Below are 9,235 nucleotides of genomic sequence, written 5' to 3'. Positions count from 1 at the left end.
AACCGGCGGAAAGCTATAGAGGGCGCCCATCTCGGTTTTGCTCTGGAAAAAATTGGTGGAATCGACAGCACGGCATGTGCGTAATACTTCTGGGATTTTTTTTATCATAGACCTGGAGGAGAAAAAACACCTCCAGGTCTATGTTTTTATTTAGGACCGTTTTTGTCATCAATCAAACGGGTAAGCAAATGTAAAAGCTAAAGCGTGAAATAACACATTTACTAGTACCACGTAGTTTTGTTGCAATGCTGTCAATTCAAGGACAACTTGTTTTATTTCCTTTCAGCCAGGGGCATGAGCAGAAAACAAAAAGGAAGTATAGTGAGAAATGTGATAAATCCTAAATTTTTGCAGCAGCACATACTTAAATAACATCTGCTTACAAGACAGTCATTTAAGTCTGAAACCGATTTAAAACTAAAAATGAGAAGGAAAGAAGTAGGTCTATCTGTGTTAGTTACTCAGCATCACTTGTACATTTGAATTTGAGTCACTTGGGACTTTCCTGGATTCGTTTCAGCCTTGGTCTGCACTGCGCAGCATCTAATAGACCCTGTAGATCATGGCTGAGGGTGGTCGAGAGGCAGACCTAACTGGACCTGAGTTCATGTCTGTGCATGGGAGGTGTACCTTCAGTAGACCAATCAGAGGAGGCTTCTCTCAATATTTGGAAGGTTCCACTACAGCACGGCATCAAGAAATTTGTGAAGAAAATGCAGTTATTGAGGCTTCTGACAAAAGTGATAATTATTAACAAGTTATAATTATAAACAAGTGGTTAAAGATATTTGTGTTAATAGCACAGTTAGGAAAAAGAGAAAGAAACAAGAAACATTGGGTCGTAAGATATACTCAAAAGCAGTTTTTTAGTTCCATAGCAATGGATTCATGTAAAGCCCCTCATATATTGCACAATGCATCAACATATTACTTCCTCACCACCTGTCTGAAGATGGAATGATAAACACGCAGACCTCTATCGTTAGAGTCAAGCAGTTTCTTTACAACTTGAAGCATTCTGCAACTTTGGTAGCACACAGTTTGAATACTACCTTAGCGTATGTCTGGTGGTGTAGAGGATGGGTTGACATGGCAAAGAAAGCCTTGTTGGACATCAGTGACCACATTCCGTCCACTAGTGAAGTGAGACTGGGGTCAAACCCGCATAAAAATGTCAGATCTCATACTATGTTGGACCGACAAAAAACTTTGTGTCACAATGAGATTGGCAGAATGCTGCCTCAGTTTAATGAGCCAGATGCAGCCGTACAGTTTTATCGGCAGGCAGTTGAGGTTATTATAATGAGGGTTCCTCGGTGGCTTGTGACAGGCTTGTCTTACAGCTTATGACCAGGGCCTTATGGATCAGTCTCATGCCAATGAGGCTGCTGCTTTCTGGGAACTGGTGACAGGCGACCCTCATTGTAAGGAGGGTCTGGTCCCGGCGTCTGTGGAATCATTCATGCGTTGTCATGCAGGTTTCTCTGTGGTCAAACCTGAGACTTCCTATAATGGCGCCGTAAAGAAAGAGTCATGGTTGTGGGAAGCTAACTCTCGGATTGCAAAAGTGGTCAGCAAGGCTCCTCAGGTATATCTTCATAAGTCTTTGATTCTTTCCATGCGGGGAGAAAAGGAATTGGCCTAGAAAGCATATCAAAGTTACGTGGAACAGTACGTTCAGAAGACAGATATCTACATACACGAAGACGCAGGCCCAGTACCGGGTAGCGTGGTTTGTTCAGGCTCAAGAACGTTCCAGAACCAGCCTTGGTGGGTACTTTTAAAATGGATTGCCACCAATTCAAATTTAGCTGATTTTAGGGTTTATAAATCCATTCAAATAATGCCACTTGTTTAGCGTAGAATTTTGAGGCATGAATGCTACCTTGATTTCACAGAGAAAATGTCTGCGAAGTTCAGGGGCGTCCGCTCAACCTTTATCTGACACATGATGGTATCTGAGCGGCGCCCTCATGCACAATCTTCCATCTCTGAAAACCGTCCTACTAGATCCCTACACAGGGAGCATTTGTGTGCCAGATCAACATCGTCAGCATGAAGTGCATGAGTGGGGCAAAAAAGAATTCTGTGCGCCTGTTCAGATTTCGGTCTCAATTATTGCATTCCAATCCTATTATGTTGTTCCACAATGCTGAAAAAGAAACAATGGTTACATTAATTAGTGTTACAAGTAATGTAAAATTTAGGCAGGAATTAATATCTTTCAATATTGGAGGTGGTGTATGTCCAAGGGTTGCCAACGTTGCATCTGCTTTGATTTACTCAAGTAACAGTCAAGGTTAACTCAAGGCAGGTAGCGGTGTAGGCAAGACGCAAAAACATCCTGCAGCAAGTTAAAGACCTGAACCCAAGTATTGACAGAGAGGTTGTGCAAGATGCTGCTGATCTTCTTGATAACTGTTATAAGAGGGGGCTTCAAATCAACTATACTCTCGTGAAAGAAGTATTGGATGGTCGAAACAAAGCCCTCATTCAGATTGGTAAAAGAGGAAAGAGGAATGGAGTCCCATTTTCGAAGTCTAAAGGTGAAAGATGGTCAGAAAATGAAATGAAATTACAATTCAGATACTATGCCTCTCAATCAGGCTCTACAACTTCAAAGAGTTTTGTCCGTGGGCAAGTCAACTGTTGTGCTGTGCTTGTACACAGCCGAAAGTCCGCCAAAGAATGAATGCGAATGCCAGTTACAGCAGGACACCCTTGTTTTCTTGGACTGCAGCAGTCCAAAAGCCTTTAGGGATCCAGTGATACGTTTCCCTGACATATCCTATTTAGAGTGGGTGTTGCCAGACTAGGAGAATTGCTGGAAGTCCAGGTCCTTTCCGCAGAACGTCTTTTTTTTTCGTTTATGCTGATAACAATTGTTCTCAAGTTGAAGGAGCATCAAAACAGAAGTCTAATAAAGCGCTGGTCGTATTTGACGAATATGGACATATCGTTTAGCGAGAAGAGGTTCGTCAATGTCGAAAAAATCACTAGCGGAAACGGACGTCTTTGAAGGTATTAGATGCTAAGAACTTGCAAAAGCATTCTGGGGCAACTGAAGATGTAGACTTTGTAGTTGAGCAAAATATGGTGTTTGTTTCTCAATCGTCCACTGTTGTTGTCTTAGACCCCATTACCTTACAACCTCTTCCTGTTTAGAGACCGACCCAGGAAGTAAGCAACGACGGTGACTTGACCGAGGGCGAAGGTCAGTCTCCTAGCCACCAATAATTTTGCAAAGCCGTCGTCTTGGGACTCTAACCTGCGAATTCCTTTCACAAGAGTGATCTTGGGAGTTGCAAATCACGTTTTAATCCTGGAGAAGGAACGATTTGCTGAGAGGGGCAGAGATCACTCACCAACTGAGCAAGATTTGTCTCCGATCGAAGCAGATGTAGACACTTTATTGCCTGGGGTACCGACAGAAGCACTGTTCATCAACCAGAGGGTGGACTTCATTGATACAGCATCCCTCTTTGAACGGAGTGACCTGTTTTATCGTGAAAATATGTACTGGTTTGATATGACTGGTGTCATCCAAGGCATCCATCTGATGGTTGGAAGAGGCCCACACAGTTTCGCAACCATTCCGCTGTACACAGCGGACAGAGAAAAATCGGGGGGAATGGATGCTCAAGGCATGAAAATGAGAAGGGAGAGATGTTGGCATTTGTTCTTTGCAGATGGTTTGGGGGCGCTCTTTTGTACTCGCTTAGATGTTGATCATCCAATTTTGCTTTAGAGCAGCTCTTTGTATTGGGATATGTCTAGAGGTTCATGTGTACATTGTGTATCTTTGAGTTGTGTTGTGAAGATTGTCACTGCAGCACATTCATAACTAATAGTTAATACTTAACTTATACTTGACATCGCATGGCGACTAAATAACCGTGGCGGTTGGGGCCAGGTCCACCAGATGGCGTGGATGTACCTTAAGGTTAAATTGCGTCAACGAAAACCTCAGTTACCTCAACTTGCCTCAGTCTGAGTGTAGTTGACGATTTGGGAAAAGTATGGAGATGGAAAACGAAAAGAAAAGAAAAATGTAAAAAAACACCCCAAAACAGATACCGCACCTACACAGCTGAATTGGGTTTTGTCCTGCGTTAGTTCGTACTGACCTTTAACCAGAGGTTGTGGCAAGTCAAGTCTCAAGTCAAGTTGCAAGTGTAAGCCAAGTCACAAGTCATCCGGTCCAGACGTGAGTCAAGCCACAAGTCATTTGCCCACAGGTCAAGTCAAGTCACAAGTTAATTTGCTCCAAGTACAATGTCATGTAGTAGTCAAGTCGCGCGATGTGTGATTTCAAGCCACAAGCGATTCAGACGTGGCCTTGGGCAGGCAAGACCGAAGTAGAAGTTGCGATCTGAAGGAAGTCTTACGTTGATTATCTTCAGAACGCAAGGCGTAATGAGTGGTTTTCCGACTTCGGTTTGCAACAAGTCCTAATGTGCAAGTCCAAGTCAAGTTACAATTCAAAACTGATAGTTACAAATCAAGTCACCAGTCACAAAAATAGCGACCGGAGTCCGACTCGAGTCCAAGTCAATGGACTCAAGACTTAAACAGAGTAAAGTTACTAATAAAGCCATCCATTTTAACATCTAACTCAGACTTCAGGAACACATTAGGAAAAAACTTAGCCATAACGCCTAAAACAGTTTTGTTGCCCTCATCAGTGACCCCAAAACCTGAAAATTTCTAGTCACTCTTGAAATGCAACCCATTGCCAATGATAATGACAGCATGGCTTGAGAATGGTCAGAACTGAACGTTTTGTACGCAACACGGAAACGTTGTCGGTGAAGCAAAAAGAGGCAACTTTCCATAATAATAAACTTAATTCAGCTTCGGTGAACCCCAGAAAAGCAGTTATTTAAGCAGAGCAAAATAGCATTTTGCTGAAATGCTATTGTAAAATGTGACAACAGTCGGTGGCGTAGCTCGAGGCAAAAATGGAGTTTGCCGTGACCGAGCTAACAATAAAATTTGAGTGATTTTCTGTTGAATTATAAGCTCTACATTTGTGTTATTGCCAGCGCCAGTTAATTCGGTTGATGGTGATTATATTATGTGGCACCATAATTGATGTGATGACATGATTTGATGTCTATTGTCATTTGGCACCTAGGACTCACATTATAGCAAATCTCTTATATCTTTCACATGACGAAAGTATGGTGTTCCATATGTGCCGTCGGCGCGTCGCATTTTTTGATTGGAGTTGCATTTTTCCTCCCAGTTTTAACATATTATGGCATACTAGATTGCACCTCACCGCTGCAAGTGTAAGATTAATTTCATTTAAATTATCGTGGCTATATAGTTTGAGGTTTGTTACAGGAAGAAAATTAATTATAAAAATGGTGTTGCTCTCAAATGGTCGGGCACTGTTGTGTCTGATTTTGATAGAGCTCGTGTATTGAACAATGCATTCAAATTCCACTTAATGTGTTCAATGTATTTAGTGTGATTTTTGGTGTGATGTAAATGTTTGGGGTATGATGTTTCCTTTGATTAAAATTCATTTGAGAAATCATTGGACACCAGACTAATTGGGGACTGTTTCCCATACTTCCCTAGAAGAGGGAGTTGTTATGACAACCTAAGAGTCAGTTATTTTCCTTCATTGATTTTCTATACTGCAGTGAATGTTGGAGGTTTTGCTTCAACAGCATTATATATTCAGACTGAGCTGGATGGGTGTGAGAATAGAATAGAACAAGAACCGGACAAGAGCATACCTAAATGTTGTCGTAAAACCGGGCATGGTGTATTTCTCATCAACACTTTACGGTATGACTTTGTCTTACTTCTCCCCGAAGAGTAAAGCAGCATATTACGATCAACCCATTCCGAACCGCGGTCTCCCATAGCGTTAAAATGCTGTCCATTAGATTGATACCGTTTTCTTTTTCCTTTTTATATACCATTGAAAATGCATCGGTGGTTCCACTGACTGAAAACTGAAATAATTTTTAACATCACCTTCCATGCACAAATACGCATGATTATCACATTCGAGCGCCACTTGGAGATATTCTTGCAGTGAAAGATGAGTTCACAACGCTAGCTAAAGGATGTTCTTCAACCGATATGGAATGATGTTCTGTAAGGTCTTATGACGGCTCGCGACAGTCATGCCTTCCACAGTAACATATGGCATCCAGTTATTTCAGTGGATATGTGACAAAGTAGAAAATAAATGAAACTGTCTTTGAATAAAACTTTTCACTGACATTGCCATCACTTTTGATAAAAAGAGACTAAAATTGACAACTGTACAGGAAATCATGCATAGCGTTAATTCACTTCGCAATAGTTATAACATTATTTCTATAACATATGTTACACCCATCCTAACAGGAAAGTCCAACACCAGATTGAATTTTACAACCTCAACGTGTTTTATTTCTCTCCAAAAACTGTTATAAAACCAATGTTGATACAATAGATTAACATTTTCCTGCTGGAAACGTTGCTGATAGATGCTACGCTGATCCAAAAATGCGACGCCGATCCAAGTGCGACGCCGATTAAAAAATGCGACGCGCTGACGATAGATGTGGAACATGCATAAAAGGCAATGTCGACAGATTTAATGCGCGTGGGTTATGCGTGGTCGTATTTAAAATAAAGATGCAATAATTCCACGAAAACTGTTAGCTGCCAGCTGTAGCCTAAGCGGAATTCTGCTTCACTTATTGCCTTGTATGCCACGTAGTAACTACTCCCTTACTGCTATCTCCAATGGCTCTTGTGCCGGATTTTGCGATGCGTTTACTGTGGCAACCGAGGGTAGATATCCGTGTTACTGTATGTAGACCAGTCATAACCCTAACCCCCAAAAGGTGCATGTAAAATCATAATGAATCGGAGGATTTGAGACTGTGAGGGATATTTTACGTAATTACAGTCGTACAGTGAATATGGTACATGTTCTGCAAACCAAAACAAAATTGTGCTGATAGGTACCCCCTCCCCCGCAGAAGCCTGTGCCCTTGAATGCCCTCACATGAACTTTTCAAATGCACTAGGCCCTATCGGTAATTGCATAAGTCCAGAGATCATTTGCTTTCAGTATTCCCTTGGAAAAATGTGCGCTGCCCCCTGCCCTGAAAAAGAGACAGAATTTCACCCCTCCAATTTTTTGGCATCTAGTCTACACGCTCGCACCACCGGAACCAGGCACAAATTTTGGAGTGGAGAATTCTACTTAAGCGGCTGGAGACGAGGCTACTTGATGAACGGCGCTTGGTGATTGTGATAAATAACAGGCCAATCCATTGCAGGAATAGTGCTCCCCGCCAATGATTGCTCCTACCATCAACCATGCCCTCTCTCTTTTTCACAATAGCTCTTGTCCTGGAGTTCGAGGATGGTTTGTTATGCGTTTACCATGGAAACCGAGGCTAGTTGGAGGCATAATACATCACCGCCCAGTGTGGGCGCCAATAAATTGTAAGCCTGTAAAATTAACATGGTTTCTTTGAACAGAGAAAAACTGAGCCCAGGGGAAAGTACCGTTTTGACACGGCTAAATTTGATCCTTATCTAAAACGCGGGAAAATAACGAAATATCTCAGAAAGAACCCAACCTGCCCCACTAAAATGGGGAGAGAATAACATGTATATAAAATTTAATGTATGCAATCTAGTGATGGGACACAGAAAGTTTCAGTTCAAAATGTGAGTCGGCATCTGTTTGTCAGAGGTACATGCTTATCTTTTATTTAGAAACGGCCTTATTTTGTCATATAGGTAATATGTTTCGCTACTTTGGAAGAGTTTCTTTTTTTCGGTCACTGATTTGCTTATATTTTACTATAATTTATATTTTAAAGTTAACCGTATAAGGATGTCACTTTTTCCTCTTAATTGAAGAAGAGTGTAAAGTTACCGAAAATTGTATCTAAGAAAATTTCGTTGCATCTGCACTTTAAGACTGAATGACTTGTTGATCTGTTATGGGTTTGCAGGGACTTGTGAAAGACTTGACTTCAGCACTCAAGGATATCATTTACACAAGGAACTGTAGTCTCCCTGGTGTCTTTGCCTTCATCTTTTAAGAAGGGATCCTTCAATAAACTGTACCTGCATAATTTTTATTTATTTATTTATTTTATCTCAATTACGTGTGACACGCATGCTCAATTTTGAACTAGAACTGGTGTTATTGACATAAAAATTTACTTCATCTCTTTTATTATTAAGCTATTGATTATTCTTTTCGAAAGAGAGTGCGTTTCTAGAACTGTGGAGAGAAAGGACAGTCATTAGGATAATAACCAGTTTAGTTGAGTCCGTTCCCCAGCCTAAACGCAAACGCCTGTTCTTTGCTGCTGGGTTTTATAGAATATAACCGGAACCAAGACAGTGGTATATAAAATAAAATAGGAGATTACGCACGCACAAAAAGATGGGGGTATATGTGCATATGATGCAAATAAAACCTCCTCCCGCGTAGCTACGGCAACGCCCTTGGCTGTTGGTAGCAAGAGGTGAACCAAAACGGTGAGTATAAAGGTTGCTGGTTGCCAGGGAAACGACAGAGCAATGGAGCCCAAGGTATGCATTGAAGCAAGAGAGGCACATTCATCTCTGCAGCGGCGATTCGTCCCTTAAATTTTAATCACGTTTCTAAAATGGTGGTGTTTTTAATATCCACCCCCAAAAAAGACGACCAAATAACCAAACAAATTAACGAAAGTAAGATCAACTGCAAAAAAACTAAAGCAAACAAAAACAGTGGTATATCTACAGGGACAAAACCAATTACTTTGTTCTTGCCGTATGGTGTAAATGGAAATTGTATAATCAAGAGTTTAAAAAATAGTCGGAAGTGACACCTGTATTTCTTTTTTTCACTCTACGATAATGTGTGTGAGAATATTGAACACTCGCGAACATGGATAATTTTGAGACAAATTTTGCGGACATGCTAATACAGGCCAAATTTATTAAACTTTTCTACCAAAAAAGACCTTTCGATGATGTTCACCTATTGTCGACGAGTGAAAAGGAAATAAAGAACACAATTTACGATCTCCTAAGACTAGTGCTTCTAAAATAATACTATGATACTACTTAAAAGAAAAGATTTCTTCCAACCATCGCCTCTGGCCATGCGTGGTAGACCTGTACAGTATAGTAACCTTCAGCTGGGGGAAACATTGATCCACTGCTGATGAGCGCGCAAGTAATTACTGCTTCCGACTTGAATCACTGC

General features: G+C 41.1%; 2 pseudogenes across 1 annotated transcript; both read left to right on the top strand.

Annotated features, from left to right (window-relative positions):
- Nucleotides 1-40: 40 nt before the first annotated feature.
- Nucleotides 41-1,974, top strand: LOC147796925 (uncharacterized; annotated as a pseudogene). Its single transcript, XR_015427539.1, has 2 exons — nucleotides 41-180; nucleotides 521-1,974. The product of XR_015427539.1 is annotated as an uncharacterized LOC147796925 (transcript).
- LOC147796924 (uncharacterized) lies at nucleotides 1,844-3,343 on the top strand (annotated as a pseudogene).
- The last annotated feature ends 5,892 nt before the right edge of the window (nucleotides 3,344-9,235 follow it).

This window comes from Acanthaster planci, linkage group LG13 (genome assembly GCF_054643075.1).
Source record: "Acanthaster planci isolate LZ-2023a linkage group LG13, COTS_SCS, whole genome shotgun sequence".
Taxonomy (NCBI): Eukaryota; Metazoa; Echinodermata; class Asteroidea; order Valvatida; family Acanthasteridae; genus Acanthaster; species Acanthaster planci.
This window is presented reverse-complemented; position numbering and strand designations above follow the sequence as displayed.